The sequence below is a fragment of the Myxine glutinosa genome, chromosome 6 (genome assembly GCF_964187855.1).
Source record: "Myxine glutinosa chromosome 6, kmMyxGlut1.1, whole genome shotgun sequence".
In the NCBI taxonomy this organism is placed as follows: Eukaryota; Metazoa; Chordata; class Myxini; order Myxiniformes; family Myxinidae; genus Myxine; species Myxine glutinosa.
The window spans coordinates 28,808,027-28,830,214 of record NC_136266.1 but is presented as its reverse complement, the minus strand read 5'-3'; the positions used below and the strand labels follow the sequence as shown (position 1 = coordinate 28,830,214).

Sequence of the window (22,188 nt, the reverse complement as noted above, 5' to 3'; positions counted from 1 at the left end):
TGACCCAATATGCAAATCATGCTCAAATTTCAAGTCAATCGCATGAAAATTGATGTGCTAAGTATGAACAAAGTCGATCCATACATCTCCGAGATATTGTTGCGGACGCATGGACGGACGGACGGACGACTCGTCCGGGACGAGACCAAATCCATGAGCTCCCGTTTCGGACCAAGTCCAACGGGGGCTAATAATCTTACTGGCACGCACTGGCACGGAGTGTCTTGATCGTGAGAACTGGAGAAGGTGGCAGAGTGATCACTAAAGGTCGATACCAATCTTCAGAAGATGATGCATCTCTGAAATGATTTAATCCTTTCCCATTTTACCTGCAACCTACGCTAGCAATGCTCGTGGATTTGTGTTATTGATTGTGCGGGTTTATGTTGTTACCTTTTGGGGAGTATAACCACCTTTAGAAGCCATTTTTCCCCACAGAGCAGGGGTTGTCCTTCTTCGGGCACCTTGGTCCCCTTTTTGAAGCAATGTTTTATGGCCGGATACCCTTCCTGCCGCCAACCCTGTTAGTCACCTCTTGCAACACACAGGGAATTACCAGTGAACTGGTACTCAATTTGCCGACCTGGGAAGGAAGACAGGCTGAGTCAACCCGGCTGGTGTTAATTCAGCGATCGGCCGGGATTCGAACCCAGGATCTTTGGATCCCAAGCCGGCACCCTAACCGCTAAGCCAACACCAGACTACCATTTGGGCAGTATCTCAACTGAAAATGAATCGATTCCATGGTGATTTCACAATTGGTCCTTTTGACAATGATTGCCATCACTTACATACTAAGGGTTAAAACACATGAGAAATTAATCCCTCAGATGTTACACCTCACTACTCGTGTGTGTACCACATGTATAACCCAACATGAGTTTGGAGAAGAACAGGTCGCATGATAAATGCATGGATGAGAATATTGAGAACAAGTGTGTTCCGGCAAAATCGCACCTTTAAAAAAGGGTTATTCTTATTCTAAACCCCCAAACGTAACAATAACCAATCATACAGAATGAGGTCTCGAATGTATGTGAGTATATTAAATAAAATGAACCCTGGAAAGGTTGTGTCTCTCAAAGTCTTATTAATATATGTCGTGGTACCTAATTGACTCAAAATGAAAAATGAAAACATTTAAAGGCCAAAAATACCTTGGGTTCCGCATTCCGCAAGGGTTCATACTACCTTAATGTCTCATATCCATCAACATGAGCCTTGCTAAAATTCCTCTTGAAATATATGTTTTAGATGCCAGAAAAGTTATTGATAAAAACTTTTCAAAAATCAAGCTCGATAGTTCAAGATTAATACATTTGCCTTATGTTTATGAATTTTGTAAGGAACTAGAAGAGCACATGGTAGAGCGCGTACCTCCGCCAGGCAGAAAAGTTTACGTTTTGACTCCCACCTGAAAGGCCAGATCTGCATCTGGACCTGAAGCAAAATCTAATTGGCTTGTTCTTGTCACACACCCTACTTGTGCACCAGGTTTCGGCTGAATCTGTCTCGAACCTTTTGAGATATCCTGCCCACAGGGAGACAAATAGACAAACAAGACGTCATGCAGAGCACGATACTTGCAAAATCCACACTCCCCCACCCAAAAAAAAATATTGCCTTGGATCCATCAAGTTCTTCATTTCATTAAGATTCAAATTGACGATCTTAATCAAAGCTCAGGTAAATCGGATGCAAATTCATTACTTTTAGAAGTTTGACCTTGAGTTGACCTTTGACCTTTTGACCTCAAAAATAGTTTGTTTCCATATTTAATGACTCGATTATGCAAATGCTGCTCAATTTTCAAGTCAATCGGCTGAAAATTGATGGATTTTCAGATGAAAATGGATGATTTTGGAAGTTTGACCTGGAGTTGACATTTGACCTTTTGACCTCAAAAATACTTGCTTTCCAAATTCAGTGATGCACTATGCACCGTTTGATCTTTAACATCATCCAACGACCATTGCTGTAGAAGGGTCTCACTGATAGTGATAAACCTCCTTCTTATGGACAGGTGCTCACATTGATGCATAACCCTACCTGCAGAACACCAGTTTATAGTGTGGTTGAGATTGGGACCCAATGGATATCTTCCAGATGAATAGACATACCTCAAAGCAGTCCTACCTACCATCCCCTCATGCTGGGTTACAGACTATTAAATCAAGGCAGATTCCCACACACCTTTACTTTGTCTCTGGTGGCATGTTGTTCACCTATTTTACACAAGCTAACATCTGGCCTCCGTCTACTCTTGCCATATCTAATTCTGCCATCCCTAATCCACAACAGGTCACATGCACACCTCAACAAACTATCACCTACTCACCCTCCCATACTCCGGACTATGCCCAACTGAATTAATTTAGCCCATTCATGCCCATCATTACTTCACTGCCCATGCCCATCATTACCTCACCACCCATGCCATCATTACTTCACCACCCATGCCCATCATTGTCTCACTGCCCATCCCCATCATTACTTCACTGCCCATGACCATCATTACCTCACTTCCCATGCCCATCATTACTTCACCACCCATGCCCATCATTATCTCACTGCCCCTGCCCATCATTACCTCACCACCCATGCCCATCATTACCTCACTGCCCTTGCATTTTGTGAGGTAATGACCTCACCACCCATCATCACATCACCACCCAAGTCCATCATGACCTCATCGCCCATACCCATCATTACCTCACCACCCATGCCCATCATTACTTCACCACCCATGCCCATCATTACTTCTCCACCCAATGCCCATCATTACCTCAGCACTTTGTACCCACAGGCAAAAAGCGCTATATAAATGCAATCATCATCACGATCATCATCTCACGTGGATGGACACTGACGGTCGGTCTCTTTTACTCATGCCGATTCCCATCTGTTCCTCTCTCCAGGCCATTGTTGTGTTATTACTCCTTCTCTCCTTGTGTATTTTAACTTCCTCTCCCCATCTCCTCTAACGAACTCTTTATTCATTTGTGAAGCTGCTGCTCTTTGTCCTTTGGCTGCTCCGTAAGTCAAGACCCTTGGCATAATAAAACCAGCTATCTTGAGAAGATCAATAAAAGTACATTTTACACCTGAGGATTGTGAAGAGAAACTAACATCGGGCGTTCTTGGCCAAACTTGTTACATGAACCATCGACACGAAAAGCGACAAGGTTTCTTCTTCTTCACTTGATACCAATCAGCGAAATTTCATAATGCAACAGCATGTTGAAGACTTTCTCTAGCAAAGGACATTCCCATTAAAATTCCTCCCGTTCTGCGCGAATTGGAGAGGGCGTTGAGAAATCCACTAAAGGTCCTCGTGTTGCTGCAGCGAAAGTGCCAGATGTCTCCTATATTGACAGACTCGAAATTGAAGTCATATCTCTTCGCCAAAAGGGACACGTTTTCAGCACCTGGTGATCCCTGCATCTCCAATGTTCCACCTTTTACCTACTACTTTGCCAGGAATACCTCGATGCCCTTTCATTGCTCGTAAACGTGCTTTCTCCATCGTTAATTGAATATTTAAAGCTGTTTTGCCCAATATAAAATTACAAGGCAGGAAAATTGGATCTGCAATGTGCAGTTTATTTCAAATAGCACTTTTTAAAAAAATTATAAAACAACCATCACAATAAATCAGAATAATCGCTCTGCCTGTGCTCTTAGGAGGAAGAAATGACATTGCCTAATCTATACGAGAAGAGAGTCGTTTGTCTGTGTGTGTCGCCACTTTTCTCAGAGACGGCTGAACGAATCTTCTCAAACTTTCAGAGGTTCATCAGTGAGTGCCGGGGAGTGTTTTAGGCAAAAAAAATTAAAATAATAATTTGGGATTTATTTTAAAAATCGCTTTATAGTGTTGAGCGTTTCTTACCCCTCGCCAGAGGAAGACGGTATTGCATTTGAGTCTGTCTTTCTGTCTGTCTGTTTGTCCGCACAGAATAAATATGACTTTCTCTGCAACCGTTGGTCCGATTGACAAGAAATGTTCACCATTGGTGCAACTCCACCTGCAGAATTTTTTTTTTTAAGGATAAGTATGGCGTCATAGGTCACGTGGTATGGGCGCCATCTTGGAAAAGCCGAAAAATTTTGCACCTCTATCTCCGAAAGTGCTGCATAGGAAAAAATTGAGACACGTCTCATTGTAAAGAACTCACTATGGGGAATAACATGTGTTAACAATGATGTCATAGGTTCCTCCATTATGACATCATAATGCGACAAGTACAAAACTTCATTCGATCAGGATGAAATTTCTTGAGTGTCATCTGTAGATACATTGGTGGAGAAAAACAACAATGATGATGGCATCGATCACGTGGTTTGGCCGCCATAGTTGTTTTAACACAAAAACCTTAAAAACCACAAAGAACATGTCCTGGTGAGGCTCTGCAATCTCTGATTGCTCTTTCTTGTTGCTATATGAAAGGTAATATTAAATTATCCCTGATTAGTGTTTGGGTGTGTGTAAATCATATTAAATATAAATTTTCATTATTGTTTGTAGTTAGGGGAGTGTTTTAGACAAACAATGAAATAAAATTTAGAAAAAAAGGTTCGTGTTTCTGGATTTTTAAAAATTGCTTTATAGTTCCTGATCATTTGCAGATATATGAAAAGTAATATTAAATTATCCCCGATTAGTGTGTGTGTGTGTGTGTGTGTTTGTGTGTAACATCATATTAACGATAAATTTTCCTTATTGGGTGTAGTTAAGGGAGTGTTTTAGACAAAAAATGAAATAAAATTAGAACAAGAAAGTTTTTTTGGGGGGGATTTTAAAAAATCGCTTTGTAGTTAGTGCCTGAGCTTTTTGCAGCTATATGAAAGGTAATATTAAATTATACCTGATTAGTGTGTGTGTAATATCATATTAAATATAAATTTTCCTTACATATTGTGTGGAGTTAGGGGAGTGAGTGTTTTAGACAAACGAAATAAAATTTAGAAAAAAAAAGTTCGTTTTTTTGGATTTTTAAAAATTGCTTTATAGTCCCTGAACCTTTGTAGCTATATATATGAATGAATGAATGATCGTTTTATATATATAGCTACAAAGGCTCAGGAACTATAAAGCTATTTTTTAAAATCCCCAAAAAATAATTTAAAAAACGAACTTTTTTTTTTCTAAATTTTATTTCATTGTTTGTCTTTGTCCATTTGATTTTGTAGATTTGTACATTTGAGCCTTTTAGCTATATGAGAGGTAATATTAAATTATACCTGATTAGTGTGTGTGTGTGTGTGTGTGTGTGTGTGTGTGTGTGTGTGTGTGTGTGTGTGTGTAATATCATATGAAATGTAATTATTTTTTTTCCTTATTCGGTGAAGGGAAATTTGTAATACTCAGTTCCAGAAAGAGGATAATAAGCTTGTTACATACACATCAGGTCGGTCGACGACAACCGTTGACTAGCTGATGGTGCGTAGGCAAGATAGGGGGCACCTCCAGGACACAAAGGGAGGAGGCTATTTCACAGCACCACTTGGTTGTCTGCGACATAAGGGTGAAAGGTGCGAGGAGAGCTCGGCGGGTGAAGTACCAACCGAGAATGAAGGTGTGGAGGTTGAAAGAGGTGACAGTAAGGGAGGCATTAAAAGAGAGGCTGAGCAGGGTAGAGGATGATGTGGTTGAGCTTGAACGTGGTGGGATGTCAATGAAAGATAGTCTGTTGGGAGCCGTTGGTGAGGTATGTGGATGGACAAAAGGACCACCGAGGCACTCGGAAACATTGTGGTGGGATGATGAAGTTGGAAAGAGGATTGACGAGAAGAGGAAGAAGTTCAAAGAGTGGCAGAAGGCAAAGGGTACGGGAGCAGAAAAAGCAGAGCATGAAAGTTATAAGACAGCCAAGAAGGCTGCAAAGAAAGAGGTAGCAAAGGCGCAGGAGGCATGTAGGAAAATGTTCGGAGAACGCTTGGATTCGGAAGAGGGTCAGAGAGCGGTATTCAGGATTGCAAAGCAGATAGCGAAAGAGAGGTGTGATGTGATGGGGGTGAGTTGCTTGAAGGATGAAGTGGGACAAATCGTTGTGGACCTAGATGGAATTAAAGGAAGATGGAAAAGATATATGGAAATGCTGTTGAATACAGAGAAAGAATGGGATGGCAACATAGAGAGTAACCCAGTTTTAGGACCGGCAGAGAAGATAACTGAGAAGGAAGTTGAGGAAGCGATAAAAGCAATGAAGAGTAGAAAAGTGGGAGGGCCGACAGGAGTTGTGGGAGATATGTTGAAGGCGGCGGGAAATTGGGGTGTGAAGAGAATGACAGAGATCTGCAATCTGGTGGTGAAAGAAGGCCGCATTCCAGTGGATTGGGAACTGAGTACCCTCGTCCTTCTATACAAGGGGAAAGGTGACCCTCTGGAGTATGGCTCATACCGAGCGATAAAGTTATTGGAGCATGGAATGAAGGTATTTGAAAGGGTGTTGGAGAGGAGGATAAGGAAGAAGGTGAAGATCGACGAAATGCAGTTTGGATTTATGCCGGGAAGAGGAACGACAGACGCGCTCTTTATTGTGAGGCAGTTGGAGGAGAAGTACATGGAGAAGAGGAAGAAGTTGTTTTCTGGGTTGGTTGATCTGGAGAAAGCATTTGATAGGGTTCCACGCAAAGTATTGACATGGGCATTGAGAAAGTTAGGAGTGGAGGAATGGTTGATCAGAGTAGTGATGGCAATGTACAAAAGAGCGCGCACAGCTGTAAGGACGAAGGACGGGAACAGTGGTGAGTTTGAGGTGAAGGTGGGAGTGCATCAGGGGTTGGTACTAAGTCCACTACTATTTGTAGCTGTGATGGAGGTGCTGGCTCAGAACGTAAAGGAGGGTTTACCGTGGGAGTTGTTGTATGCAGATGATCTGGTGTTGATTGCGGAAAGTATGGATGGACTGAAGGAAAAGATGAACAAGTGGAAGGAATGTATGGAGACAAAAGGTCTGAAGGTGAATATCGGAAAGACGAAGATGATAGCAAGTGGTGAAGCATGTGGTGAGGTGGAAAGATCTGGGAAGTGGCCGTGTGCTGTGTGCAGGAAGGGTGTCGGAGTGAACTCCATTCAATGTACAATGTGCGCTGAGTGGGTTCATCAAAAATGCAGTGGTCTGAGAGGGTCATTAACCAGTGTGGCAGCTACATTCAAATGTAAGGTGTGCACAGAGGGAGCTGCAGATGGAGGAAATGTTGAGTTGGATCTTGGAGACGGCGTGAAGCTGGAAGGTGTGAAAACATTTTGCTACCTCGGAGACATGCTGAATGGAGAAGGTGGATCAGACTCGGCAACGGTTGCTAGAGTGAGATGTGCATGGAAGAAGTTTCGGGAACTGAGTGGCGTGCTGATGAGGAGGGGAGTGTCGTTGAAGCTGAAGGGAAAGGTGTATGCTGCATGTGTGAGAAGTGTTATGATTTATGGGAGCGAGACATGGGTAATGAACGGTAGAGCACCAACGAAGGCTGGAAAGGGTGGAAATGCGAATGGTTCGGTGGATGTGCGGAGTATCGTTGAGAGAGAGGAAGACAAATGATGAATTGCGAAAGCTGATGGGAATAGAGCCTGTGATTGCTGGTTGAGGTGGTTTGGTTGAGGTTGAGGTGGTTTGGTCATGTGTTGAGGAAGGATGAAAGTGACTCGTTGAGAAGAGTGATGGAAATGAATGTAGAAGGAAGTAGAGGACGGGGAAGACCGATAAAGACTTGGCTAAAGATGGTGGAAGAAGAAATGTGGGCAAGGGGGTTAACAAGGAGAGATGCAGAAAATAGGGCAAAATGGAGAAGACTGTCATGGGGACCGCAAGGCTAACCCCTGCTCTAGCAGGGAAAATGGCCTTAAAATGCATGTTGTAATTGTTGTTGTTGTTGTTGTTGTATTCGCTGTCGGGAAGGGACAAAAAATAGAAAAAAATACCTACCTGATTTCTTCGAAATGCCAAGAGGATTAGAACACCGGGTACTCCTGCTAGTGTATTATAACATTCATTTTACATCAAATCACAAACTCTTCAGCAATGGCAGAAACCTTAGCTTTCCTGGCAGAACAATCTCCTTCGACATTCTATCAATAGATAGTGAAATTTGTCTCTGCGTATTCCTTTTCCATGCGCTGCTTTATTTCCAGGACAGAAAGGCAGTTTGTTCTCAACTCCACTCCCGATTCAATGTTCAGACCTCACTTTTGCTGTTTGAATGCCTAGTGTAGCTGTTGGAATTCATCCCAAAGCTGCTATTCTTCAGATGAAATGTGAAGTTGCCTATTTAATCCCACTGCATGTGATAAAAAAGCTTGCTCGGCAAACCTATTTGGTCCTGTGGGAGAATTCAAGCTCCTTACAATGAAACCGTATAAATAATTCTCACCGTGCCGAAACCTTTTTCCATGTGTTCTGAATGCGGTGAAATTATTGATGTAGTGCAACTTGCATTCTGCTATCAGCCTTTCTGCCAAATTCAACATGATCTTCCTTTAGTGCAAAGAGATAAATGTTTACGAGAAATTCGATAACAATATCTTGCTCTTATGGTTGTTTTGTACGTGGAAGTTAATATTGCTATCTTAACACCAAATGTGTGAATGTTAAAGATTCCATGGTATAGTCTGCACGAGTTGGTCTTTGGAATGACTCCAAAAGGAGCACGATATTTGGAATCTCAGCTATCCCTTAAAGCCAGCATTATAGTTCTTCCTGAAATTGAAAAAAATAATAAGATTGACGAAAATATCCCCCATCATGAAGCAGAAGACTCATACTGGTAGCCTCGAGGCAGGCCCGGATTAACGCTATGAGGATCGTAAGGCTAATAGGAGGGAAGGATCCAAATAGCTGAATGGTGTACTCGAGCTTTGCCAACAAAAAAGAAAATCACTATCTGGATTCTGACATTCCTCTGGCCCCTTCACTGTCCAATAGGCAATTAGATCTTGAGAGGCAATGTCTCACTCACCTGGGTCGTTGAGGAAGGAGACTGTATCTGAATCAGCTGGTAGGATCACTGCTTGGACTTCTGTCTTCAGGTGATGGGGGTGAAAATGCATCCAGCAAAGTTCGAGGAGGCTGATCCTTTTCATCAAGTGCAGCATGTTTATTCGCCCTGGTCAATGCCTCAACTTCTTCACTTGATTTATTAGGAGTAAAAACTCCTCAGCTATGGTGTAGCTTTCAGCACCACATGCTGTCTTTGCCTCCATAGTTTGGCCTCTTTCGTTTTTTTGCCCGCTTCCGCTTCCTTTTGCCCGCTTCCCCAACATGTTCAACAAATTTCAATCCTAACAAGCAATTTGTATTGCAATGGAAGGACATAATTACAATATGAGTAGAAAATGGTCAAATAAACATTCAATCGCAGACTTGGTAGAGTACTGATTAGAGCAATAGGTGGTTCAAACCCCAGCCGAGTCATAACAAAGACTTTAACCCTTGGATGCAGTGATTGGGCCTCGGAGCCCGCAATGTTTTTTTGTTGCAAAAATGATGCTGTACAATTTTTTTTGGGAATGAGCCTCATTTTCACCGACTTTCATGTTTACACAAAATTCAGTGACATTAAAAAAAAAAATTCATTCAGGCTCGTGGGAAAATCTTCATTCTTCACTTATAACCCGAAAATCCGACATGAATGCAGGCCTGGGGCCTTCGAGGCCCGACATAAATGTTGTTGTACTTCTATGTTGTATCATTATTTTCTTGATATGAGCCTCATTATATGCTCCTATACGTTAGTTACAAATAATTCAGTGACAAAAATATGAAAATTAAAAAACGTCACACGAATACATTTGTGGGGCCTACGAGGCCCAATGGCTGCATAGGTGTAGGATTTTTGACCGTTGTGGACATATTTTGACGTTGTGTCACATTCTAAATAAAAGGATCAGTGAATCATATTTTTTGAGCAAATACTCCTCCATGAGCCTCAATTTTTTAGAGAAAAAAAAGTTGTAAAACCAAAAACAAAACATTTTTTTTCCAAAAAAAAAAAAAAAAGATTCATTACTTGTATGGGATTCTTCCAATTAATAGGATCAATGATTCACATTTTCTGAGCAAATACACATCCATGAGCATCGACTTGGATTGAAAAAGGATATTAAAGAAAAAATGTCTGTTAAAAAATTTTTTTTAAACATTACACGAATACATCCGTTGGGCCTCCGATGCCCAATGGCTGCATTTATGTCGGATTTTTGACGCCTGAATCTAAGAGTTAAAAATGGCATGTGCTGCTTTGTTGCTTGACACTCAGCATTTCAAAAGTACAGAGCACAGACAGAAAATGATAGGTTGGCAACCATTGAGCAGGATTAATGGGACTAATGGCCTCCTGTGTTGAAATTTCTTGGAAACTCATATTTTATGAGAATCTGTGGATGTAATGGTTTAGACTTTAGAGCATCCACTCCGAGTATGGGAGGTCGTGGAAATCTCATAGGAAAACAGACTAGACATCTCACAGTCATGAAACTTAACATGCCACAATTGGATCCAAGGGCCAAATTTACGAAAGCGTTTAAGAGTTAGACGTGTGTAAAATCGATAATCGTGTGATGATCACTCGTTCAAAGTTAATCGCCTAAGAATGTTTATCTAATGCGCAAGCAAAACGCGTTTAAATAACAATAAAACTTTAAAGCGTTTAAAAGGCCTTGAAGCTAGAATTATACAAAGATGGTATACTTAGAACTGCAGTTGTGCTCTCACATACTTCCTGGCAGTTACACATTTAACTATAGAATAACTATAAGAGTATGGAAGGAGTGGAAAACCATCACCAGATCTGCATACATAATAAATAGATAGCCACTAATTAATTTCACACTGTGTATACAACCCAAACATAAAACATGGTAGATGTTTCAATAACCATCATTGATCACTTAAATCTAGATTACTCAGAGTGACAAGCTTACATGTGGGAACCATATCTCAGATACAGAGATTGTAAACATTCACAGCTTGTCTTTTCCATGCTCAATGGTTGGAGGGATGGATGGAGAAGGGGAAGGACAGATGGATGAGTGTAAGGAGAGATGATGAGGGGAAGGAGGGATGGATGAGTGGAAGGAGGGATGGATGAGTGGAAGAAAGCATGGATGAGTGGAAGAAAGCATGGATGAGTGGAAGGAGAGATTGATGAGTGGAAGGAGGGATGGATGAAGGGAAGGAGGGGTGGATGAGTGGAAGGAGGGATGGATGAGTGGAAGAAAGCATGGATGAGTGGAAGAAAGCATGGATGAGTGGAAGGAGAGATTGATGAGTGGAAGGAGGGATGGATGAAGGGAAGGAGGGATGGATGAGTGGAAAGAGGGATGGATGAGTGGAAAGAGGGATGGATGAGTGGAAGGAAGGAGCGATGAGTGTAAGGAGAGATGGATGAGTGGAAAGAGGGATGGATGAGTGGAAGAAGAGATGGATAACTCGAAGGAGGGATGGATGAGTGGAAGGAAGGAGCGATGAGTGTAAGGAGAGATGGATGAGTGGAAAGAGGGATGGATGAGTGGAAGAAGAGATGGATAACTCGAAGGAGGGATGGATGAGTGGAAGGAGAGATGGATGGATCTTGAAGGATGGATGGATGAGTGTAGGGAAAGATTGATAATCTCAAAGGAGCTTGAAGAGATTGATAATCTCTCATTTCCTTGGCTGCTGAATCTAAAACAAAATGACCTGGATCAACCTTCGAGGAGGAGAAATGCGCTCATTCACCCTCCGACAATTGGCCGTTGCGCTTTGATTTTGTGAAAATGCATCATTTCAGTTGGATGTTGGAGATATGGGCGGTGGTTAATCGGCGGTTTATACACAAACAACGAAACGGATGTTAATCTCCCTTCATAAATTGCTATTTAAACAGGTAATTACCTGTGCGTGTACGAAGATGCGTGGAAGGAGGGATGGACGAGTGAGTTATCATTCGTCAGCGTTAAAGGGTTAGGTGTGTGTTAGCAAGATGCTCGTTAAACGCCTTTCATAGATTCGGCCCCAAATGTTATCCTACAAAGTAGTTGAAGAAAAAAGACAATTTTCTTTACAGACTAGAAGGCCCATAGAGGAGAATGCATTTAAGACAAAAAAAAAAAAGGAACTTCATGTAAAACAAGGAATATTCATACATTTTTCATTTAAGGCAGAATTATATTCACTTATTCAGATTACTCAAACAAGCAACAGTACCCACCCTATGGGCGGGGCTTCAATTGGGAGGCCCAAATGAAAAGGCAAAATATCAGAAATTTCAGGCTTTTTTAAATTTTAAACGAATTATATAAACATCTGTTAAATCATATCACACGCAAATCATCAAAATCTAAACAGTATTTGTAGAATTTCAATAAAAGCCGCATCACTGTTCATATCGGTAAATATTATTCCATCGTGTTTGGAAAATTGGAAAAATTGGAAATTGGGAAAAAATTGGAAAAACAATATAGCCTATTTTACTCCAGAGGGTCCCAGGAATACCCACCCAAAATTTTGTTGCGATCGGTTCAGCTGTTTTTGAGGTACCTGGGAACGGACAGACAGACAGACAGCCAGACGGACATTTGGTGAATTATAGTAAGATAATCTCAGAAGGCAATATGCTTTTATAGTCGATGAATTTAAACTCATGAAGCTTTATCACACATAGATCTACTTTGTTCAATTCCGAATTTACTGGCATGTAGACTCGGGGAGAAAAAGGTGTAAAATGGCACTGTGCTGGCTGCTAGATGGCCTAGCTCTGTTAATAATGGCCGAGCTCTGTTAATAATGGCCGAGCTCTGTTAATAATGGCCGAGCTCTGTTAATAATGGCCGAGCTCTGTTAATAATGGCCGAGCTCTGTTAATAATGGCCGAGCTCTGTTAATAATGGCCTAGCTCTGTTAATAATGGCCTAGCTCTGTTAATAATGGCCTAGCTCTGTTAATAATGGCCTAGCTCTGTTAATAATGGCCGAGCTCTGTTAATAATGGCCTAGCTCTGTTAATAATGGCCTAGCTCTGTTAATAATGGCCTAGCTCTGTTAATAATGGCCTATAGTTAGCATGGTTGAAATACAGACTGACACTCGTGATAAATTTTTTTTTTTTTTTTTTTTTTTTTTTTTTACTCGTGATTAATTCCCTCCAACGCAAGCGATCTCGACTCCCCCGCACATCGACTTTCGGCCACTGCCAGATCTCGGACTCAATTGTTCACCTGATAGCTTGTTTATGGGCAAACCTGCTATTCAATTATACTTGTACATCAAGCTATCAGCCCCCCCCCGCCCCCACAAATTAAAAGTGAGGAAACAACTTTAAAGCCAGCTTGGAAGGCTGCAAACATTCCATATAGGCTTCCTGCAGGAGACATTTCTGGAGAAAAAAAGAAGTATTCTGATAAAAATGTTACTTTAATATAATTACTGCAGCTTCGGTTGATTGTATAGCTCAATCTGTACTGGAAAATACAGTTATGTTGAAACTTGTGGCTGACCTTCTCATACCTGCCCTCACAGGCCTCCATCACCTTGTCACAACTGGAGAGGCCACATCACTTAGAAAATGGATGATGAACTCTATAACTCAATTTTATTGTTTTATTGTCTGTCTACAGCAGTGATATATAAGATATCAACATATAAGATATGATATATAAGATAGTGATATATAAGACTAACTTTTCAGCTTGTAAGGGAAAAGTTACAAAACTATTTATCAAGTGACGAGACCTTTTATAGGCCAGCCGATGTTTTTCGATGTTAACCCTATGATTGAAACTGAAAAATTGATTTTACCTTTACAGGTTGTAGCTTTTGAGAAAATTACGACACGTTCATTGCAATTATTTGATTTAAAAAATATTTTCGTTGAAGCAAGATGATTTATTTTATTTTATGAAACCTGCATTGAAACAAGGCTAACGGAAGTCTCTTTCAAAATGTAATCAAAAGTTCATATTCTTATTATTGAAAAATATTATTATTATTGAAAATTATATTATTGATATTTTATTATTAATACATTATTAATTATTATTATTATTATTTATTAAATTATTATTATTATTATTAAATGATTATTATTATTTATTATTAAATTATTATTAATTATTCTCATTATTATTATTTATTAAATTATTATTATTATTATTATATTAATTATTATTATTAGTAGTAAATTGTTATTAGTAATAATAATAATAATTATTTATTATTAAATTATTATTATTATATATTATTATTAAATTATTATTATTATATTAATGTATTATTATTGTTCTTTCAAAAATAAAAAAAATTATATTATTGAAAAGGAGACTGTTGCAGCTTGCCTGTGTATCGATACTGCATTCTCACACAATATTTCCACATATTGTTAAAAATCTAAAATCAGTGTTCACATAGTTGAAATTATTTTTTATTAACATTGAATTTCACTTTTGGAGGAACTTTTACATTTATCACATATAAGACGAGTATGTATATATCAAGGCATCTTTTTGTGCATAACATAGAGGTTGATTAATAAATCAAAATATATCGGATCTATTTAATGCACAATCTAGGCTCGTAGAAGAGTGAGGTGACATGGGGCAAAAAAGGTAACGGGGTGACACAGTAGGACAGTTAAACACGATGAGCAAAGGAATGAATGAACAGGGGGGAAAAAAAGGAGAGAGAGAGAGAGAGAGAAGTGGAGGAGACACCTGAAAGTAAGGTTTGGGTCAGTTAAGGTTAATGGGATAGGAAATGTCTCAGATAAGAATGTGAGATGACATTTAATGGTGGTGCACTGCTTGCCTGAAGCCCTAGAGGGAAGACTGCAATTGAACCATTCCGGAGAGCAGGTTCCTAAAAGAGAGAATGGAGGAACAAAAGAGTGTATATGGGGGAAGGCCTGAATTTTGCGACTTTAATGAAGACGAGGTCGCTGGACGACCTCGAGAGAGTCAGAGGATTGAGTGAGCAAATGGACCGAGACCAGAAGCAAAAAACAGAGAAGCTACCAACTTGTTGACAATGTGAGAGCAACAAGCCTTGTGTTTGGGCCCATCTCTGGAGATGCTGAAAATGGTGAGACCGTTAATTTCATGGAATCCAGGACAAACACACATGTTGCTATGGCCCAAGACAAACAGAGAGACAAGTCCTCCATTGAGCAATTCAGAGAGTGCTTTCCATCCAATATGGATTTTGACGATACTAAAATGGGTCTGCAGGTTTTCAGAAACAAAACTGGTCAAACCTGAAAAATGCAGGTCACTTGCCATCTATGCTAGGGTAAGGTACGACGAGGGATTTTTTTTAATTGAAATATGCCCTAAACAAGGCTGAGAGCCACTAAATATGTAGAGCTACAGTGAAGAAAACAAAAAAACTGGAAAAACCTTCACCTAAACATGAAATAAGGAAGCCTCTTCACAGGACCACTGTGCAGGAAGGGGTAGGTAACTCGGCAAGGTGGAAAATAAATTTTCCGACTCCCATTGGGTGTTTTTTAGGAGACACCATCTCAGTACTGGATGGCCGTTGGCCTCAGGCAGGAGCTCATCTACCCTTTGTCAGGTGCTGTTTTTAGTCCTGGCAGCAAAGCCACAAGGGGTGTTGGTTTAGTCGTCGACAAGCCGACCATAAATAAAATATACGATAACGAGCTAGTCGGAGGGGTTTATGGTGAAGCAGGACATGCACCGCTGACTCTCCTGTCAGTAAGGAACCCCATGGAGATAATGGTGTGTCAAATGGCGGAAGAGTGTGGAGAGAAGCCCGTGTGAATTATGGTGTGAATGGATAATTAAATCTCGAGGTCCGATTCCTCGCATTTAGCTCGGTATGTTGAAAAAAAGCTGCTGTGTGCGTTCGTATGAATGGATTGAATGTTCGAAAGACCGAAACAAGGTTATGAAAGTATCATGTTTGTATGAACGGATGTTCGGAAACCGGATGTTCTAATTTTATAATCCTGTAATGTAATTTTTACCACTTCATTTTTATCACTTCATTCTGTTGACTTGAATCAAGTGTTGAATATCAATTGTAAAATATTGCCCTGGAAATGATCTTTGAAAATATATAGAAATATATTTTTATATGTTCAAGATGATGCACCTGGCCCTATATTTTGACTCCAATGAAAACTTTCATTTCTAAACTCCGAGATGATGAATGATGACTCTTTTAAATTTTGACTCCGAGATGATGCACTATATTTTGGTGAGTTTAACTGACAATACATGGGGTGAACTCCAATGAATGAATGAATGAATGATCGTTTTAAGGCCATTTTCCCCACTAGAGCGGGGGTTAGCCTTGCGGGCACCATGACAATCATGGTTCCCTGTTTGAGGCAATGTTTTTATGGCCGGATACCCTTCCTGACGCCAACCCTTGGTCACGCTCTTACGATGCGCAGGGATACGGTGTACCTATTCTAAATCGGGGTACACACCGTGATCATTCATCCCAGCAAGCTGGTACTCAATTTGCCGACCTCGGAAGGATGACAGGCTGAGTCAACCCCCCTGGCGTTAATTCAGCGATCGACCGGGATTCGAACCCAGGATCCTAGGATCCCAAGCCGGCACCCTAACCGCTAGGCCAACACCAGGCTTGATACCAGGCTTGGTGAACTCCAATGATACCATATCATTTTGACATCCATAATGAAGTGTGAATAGATGGTACATCCAGCTTACCATCCTCTTTAAAGCAGCCGCTTCTATTCAGGTATAATTTAATCAGGAATCCTGACAAGAGAGCTCAGAGGTAAGCACACGAGCACTGACCTTTCAAGTCATTGAAACGAAAGATTGACAGATTGAATGTTATTTTGACATCTTTATTTTAGATCATGCTATAAATCATTTTGCTGTAGATGGAACATTAAGCCAAGTGCCCAACTTGCTTTCAAGAGTGTAAACTACAACGCGATACTGGCCAGATCCAGGAAGCAGAGGTGTAATGACCGAGATTGAAATCCCCAAACGGGCCAGGTATCACATTGACAGACCGACCCTGTCGAGGTCTTTTGGTCCAGAACACGAACCTTGAAATTTCAGCAAAGCCATAAGGCATACTTTCTGGTCTGTGGTCGTTTTAAGTTGTAGATTTGGAGATTTCATCTTGTGATTTGTACTCCCAAAGGTCCTGAAATTGCAGGACTCTTTAATCCTGACGTTAGACCTTAAATCTGTACTGCAGGATTCACCTGCGCAAAGTCCAAAAACCATCATGAATAAATAAACAATCCATCTGGTAAATAATTAAACAGCACCTCGAATAATGGAAGCAGGCTTTGCGATGGCCTACGATGCCTTCCCCAACACATAACTTATACTTTGTGTTATCGTGTGCTCAGGGACAGCTTTACTTATGACTGATTACTTGCGAAAATCTAACATTTTTCAAGTATATTGGTTGGTCGTGTACGTTATTACTTGGAATTTTTTTTTTTTTCCAAGTATGTTGATCACTCCGGTTTGTGTTGTGCGTTTGTCTGTCTGCACACTTATACTTGCCTCCAGGTCACAATTTGAAACCGATCTGCACCAAACTTCACCGAATGGTAGAGTTCGTGGTCCGACAAAATCCTATATATTTTTGACGTCAAAAGGTCAAAACATCAACATAGGGCAAAGGTGAACCACTTTTTTTGAATTTCGAAAATCCTCAATTTTCATCCAATTGACTTGAAATTTGAATGGGATTTACACATCAGCTAACTGAATTCAACCAACTATTTTTGAAATCAGCGTAGGCCAAAAGGTCAACATAGGCCAAAGGTCAACAACTTTGTCAAATCTATAGAATCATCAATTTTCATCCAATTGACATGAAATTTAAATAGGATTTGCAAATCAGGTCATTAAATTCAACCACCAATTATTTTTTTAGGTCAACATCGGCCAAAAGGTGAACATGGGCCAAAGCTCAACAACTTATGTGAAGGTTATTAAATCCTCATTTTTTATCCGATTGACTTGAAATTTGAACAGGATTTGCATATCAGGTCACTCGATTCAACCACCAATTATTTTTGAGGTCTAATGGTGAAATGGTTAACATAGACGAAATTTCTAAAATTGACAAATTTTTATCCAATTGACTTGAAATTTGAAGAGGATTTGCACATCAGGTCTGCAAATTTAACCACCAATTATTTTGAGGTCAATAAAGGCCAAAACTCAACAACTTATTTTAGGGATTTTGCAAATATCATGTTATGTACGACGTTTCTTGTTTATCTATCAATTCATTCAAGCGTTCATTCATTTATTATGCATTTATTAATTAATTGCTTTGTTATTAGGATACTACATTGCATGACCTTGGTCAAGTATCTTGGTGTTGGCTTAACGGTTAAGGTGGCTGGCATAAGATCTTAGGGTCTTATGGTAATCACAATGGTGCATGTGTGTTGTGTTGTTGTTTTGTATGCAGCCTGTGGCTGCTTGGCTGCATCATTTTCTAGGGGCGCAGGAATTAGAATTTGTGTTTAACTGATCTGTGCTGCTGAGATGCAGTGCACCCCATTTTCAGGAAGCTGATACTCATTTTGCCAACCTTGGAAGGATGATATGCTGAGTCAACCCACCTGGTGTTAATTCAACGGCCCAACAGGGGTTCAAACTCAGGACCCTAAGATCTCAAACCAGCCACCTTCACCGTTAAGCCAACACGAGGTATGTGTGTGTGTGCGTGCGTGTGTGTGCATGTGTGTGCGTGTGCGTGTGTGTGTGTGTGGAGGTCACAGATTAAGATTTTGCCAGGCCTGTTAGTTTCGTAAAATTTTAACTGATCTGGAAATAGAGAGAAAAGACAACTGGTAACCTTAAAGCACTTCATTGTGCTCCAACTGCAGAAACAGCTTGCATCCACATTGATGGAGCAGCTGGTAATGAAAGGTCGATGGACACGTTTTCAGTTCATTATGCTTTGCCAACTTTGGCACAGCAGGGGTAGGCCTGGAACACAGCCTGCACAGATGTAGGCTCAGCCATTATGAGCCAAAAGAGTCACATTTAGAGATGTCCACATGGATGCTAATGCTTATCTCGTTGTAGTAGATCCACACTGATCCCCGCAACTGTGCCTTACGGATGACAGATTATTGGATCAAATTTTGTAAGTTGACCTCTTTGCTTGGGCTGAATACATGTGCAATAGGCCTTATTCTTCTTTATTTTAAATAGATGTACTCTCTTCATTTTACACTTGCTATGAAGCCCTGGAGATGTGCTCTCCAAAAAAAAAATAGCCAAAATTTATTATTTCTAGAAACCAGTTTACTGAGGTTAATAATAATAATAATAATAATAATAATAATAATAATAAAATTTATACGGCTTGGTAGGAGCTGTTTCCATTAAGCTATATCTTAACAACTTGGAGCTACTTCTGGCAATCATTGGGAAATTAATGTTTTGGTTCACAGTTTCCAAGAACTATTAATAATTTTTGTTTGTCTGTTTGTTGGATTCATGAGAAAATTGGGCTCTTTAGCACAACCAGCCAAGTGACATCCCAAAGGATTCAGTCATACACATCCCTCCTCTTCCAAAATATCTGCACCGCAGAAATGTATATTGTACCAGTTTACATCATACACCATAGCTAGGATTCTTATATTAATTTATGACATATGACCAATTGCAACCTCACTGGTTTCGCTTGCAAAGATAATCTTGTAGTAATTTATTGTCATACGAGTGACAGTGCTATTAATTATTTCTCGACATGCCAATTTGACAATGAAGAAAACACAGGCAAATGAATGAATAATTCCACGCAACCTGTTGCTCTCGCATTGCACATAGATTGGTGGACTTTGGTTGTTTTTTTTTTTAACCATCTTTCTTCTCCTCTAGTTCCCTCTGCTTTCTCAGCCCCCTGACCCTTCCCAGATCCTCCAGGATGCACATTTTCTTCCAATAACGCCATCCAACTCCCAATTTTTTTCTCTACAAAGCTGAGGCTTATTTAAGAGGATGGTGATGAGCTTATGGAAGAGAATGCATGAACTGACAGATGGACAGTGAGACAACTCTTTGAAACAATAAGCATTGGAATTGATTATCAGGAAAATATAGAGAGAGGGGAGCGGAGGAAACTGTAAAAGGACTAGACACCCGCATATGTAGCTTCGCCCCAGCCCCGCTCCCTCCCAGCTCCCCCCCCCCCCTCCTACACGCTCACCCATCCCCCACTCCCTCTCCTTGCTCCTTTCCACATTCCTGCACCTCTTCCTTCCCTGTCCCCAACTGTGTGGACCTCAAACATCCGAGGCCTCTACTACAACCTGACATCTCTCAATTTAGCCCGATGCCAATAAACCAGACATCATCTGTTTAAAAGAATCAATCCTCCCACAGGATGTACCCAACTACGTCATGGCTCTCCCTGACTATGGTCTCCTCTGGGTTGGTCAACCTGAACCCCGTCCTGCCATTGGAGTCGCACTGCACACCAAGAACTCCACTTCTCACTGTCAATGTACTTCTCTTACACCTCCCACACTCGAGGAGTACCCCTGGCTGCAACTTCCCCTCCACTCCCACCTCTTGTTCATCTGTGCATTGTACCATCCTCCTAACAGTGACGACTCCATCTAATTCTCTCAGACAACATGGACACACTTTTAACCACTCATCCCAACTCTCTTTTCCACATATGTGGTACTGTTAATTATTGTCACCATGCAAATTGGCTAGGTGTTGGTACGTCTCTCACCAGAACCCCTTAAATCAGGGGTGCTTAACCTTTTTCCCCTGTCAAGACCCCCAACGGATTGCCCACGATGTTCGCCTACCCCCTTCGCCAGACTGTTGACTGACCAAGGCGTACCTAAGGTGTGCATAGCTAGGGGGGATTGGGGGCATGTCCCCCTATAATTTTTTGGATTTCTATTGTGCTCTGTGGTCCATTCTGAGGGATGTTTTTACTTTAATTGCCTATTTTTTTGGATGAAAATTGGTAACTTATTACCCAGAAAATGGGCCAAGTTCGGGGATCCGCGCCTGATTACCAGTCCCATTAGGTTCCAGTGTGACTTCAAAATATCTCAATAGCTCAGTTTTACATATGGATAATTAGGAACAGAACAGGAAAGAAAATCATTAGGATTTTATCCCTATTTATTTCTTTACTTGTTAACAAAGAAACAAAACAAACTAAACTAAACTAAAACAAGCAAGTTTTATGCAAGCCCTTTTACTAATCTAGTGAGATTGTTGCTGTTGTTTTCGTGCAATCAGAATATGGATTCGGGGCACAGTTCGTGACAACGCCACTCGCATATCATCGGACACATCAAGTCGATTTCTCCACTTTGATTTCAGGTTCAATAATGCAGAGAAACCTGTTTCACAGAGATACATATTTATTATATATTTAAAGTTGATATTTCATTGAATTTATTACAATTTATTATTATTATTTATTACGAGTCCCATACCCCCAGATTTTGGTCCCCATACCCCCAAGGGGTATGGATACCCCAGGTTAAGAACCCCAGCTCTAGAGTGACGATAGACAGCAGTAAATGAATATATAACCACGAGAACTGAAGGATTTCATTATGAGGGTTATTATTTAAAGGGAAAGATCCCGATACAGAACCACTCAAGCATGCCATTGTTGATCAACCAGGTGAATGAAGTGAAGTTCCCGTTACATAATCAGCCATTACAATTGAAGAAACGTGTTTGTAAAGCTGCACATTTCAAAAAATGAAAGTGATACGTTTATTTTGATGTTCAGTTTACAATGTCAATATGATTAACTTTAAAGAGATAACTTTTAAAGGGAAAACCCAAAAAAGGAATAATTATCTTATGATTGCTGACTGACAACATGTACAACAAAGTAACCTCTAACATGGCAAACATAGGTATTCAGTTGTTAACAAATGAAAATCATATAGGACTGTAAAATGAAAAAGCCATCAATGTCGAGATGTTGGAATCAAATTGACTTTGAACAGACGTTCAGGCAGTGATCAAATTACGGGTAAAGAGTAGAAGTGCATTTAATGAAAGACTTGCCACTTGCATACAACTGAAACCACTTGGCACTTTCGTTTTCAGCATCGGCAAGTTAACAAGCTGAACAATCATTTACTTAACAATCATTTACTCATTTAGCCTCCTTCTCTCCCTCATTTAGTCTTGCATACATTATATGTAGGTGGTAGTCAGTGAAATGTGTGATGG

General features: G+C 40.4%; 1 long non-coding RNA gene across 1 annotated transcript in view; it reads right to left on the bottom strand.

Moving 5' to 3' along the window:
* The window catches only part of LOC144892497 (uncharacterized), a 78,898-nt gene that overhangs the window by 13,671 nt on the left and 43,039 nt on the right, over window positions 1–22,188 (bottom strand). Inside the window, exon 2 of the long non-coding RNA XR_013623703.1 lies at window positions 1,415–1,531. This is a non-coding gene — a long non-coding RNA (uncharacterized LOC144892497). The remainder of the gene's footprint in view (window positions 1–1,414; window positions 1,532–22,188) is intronic.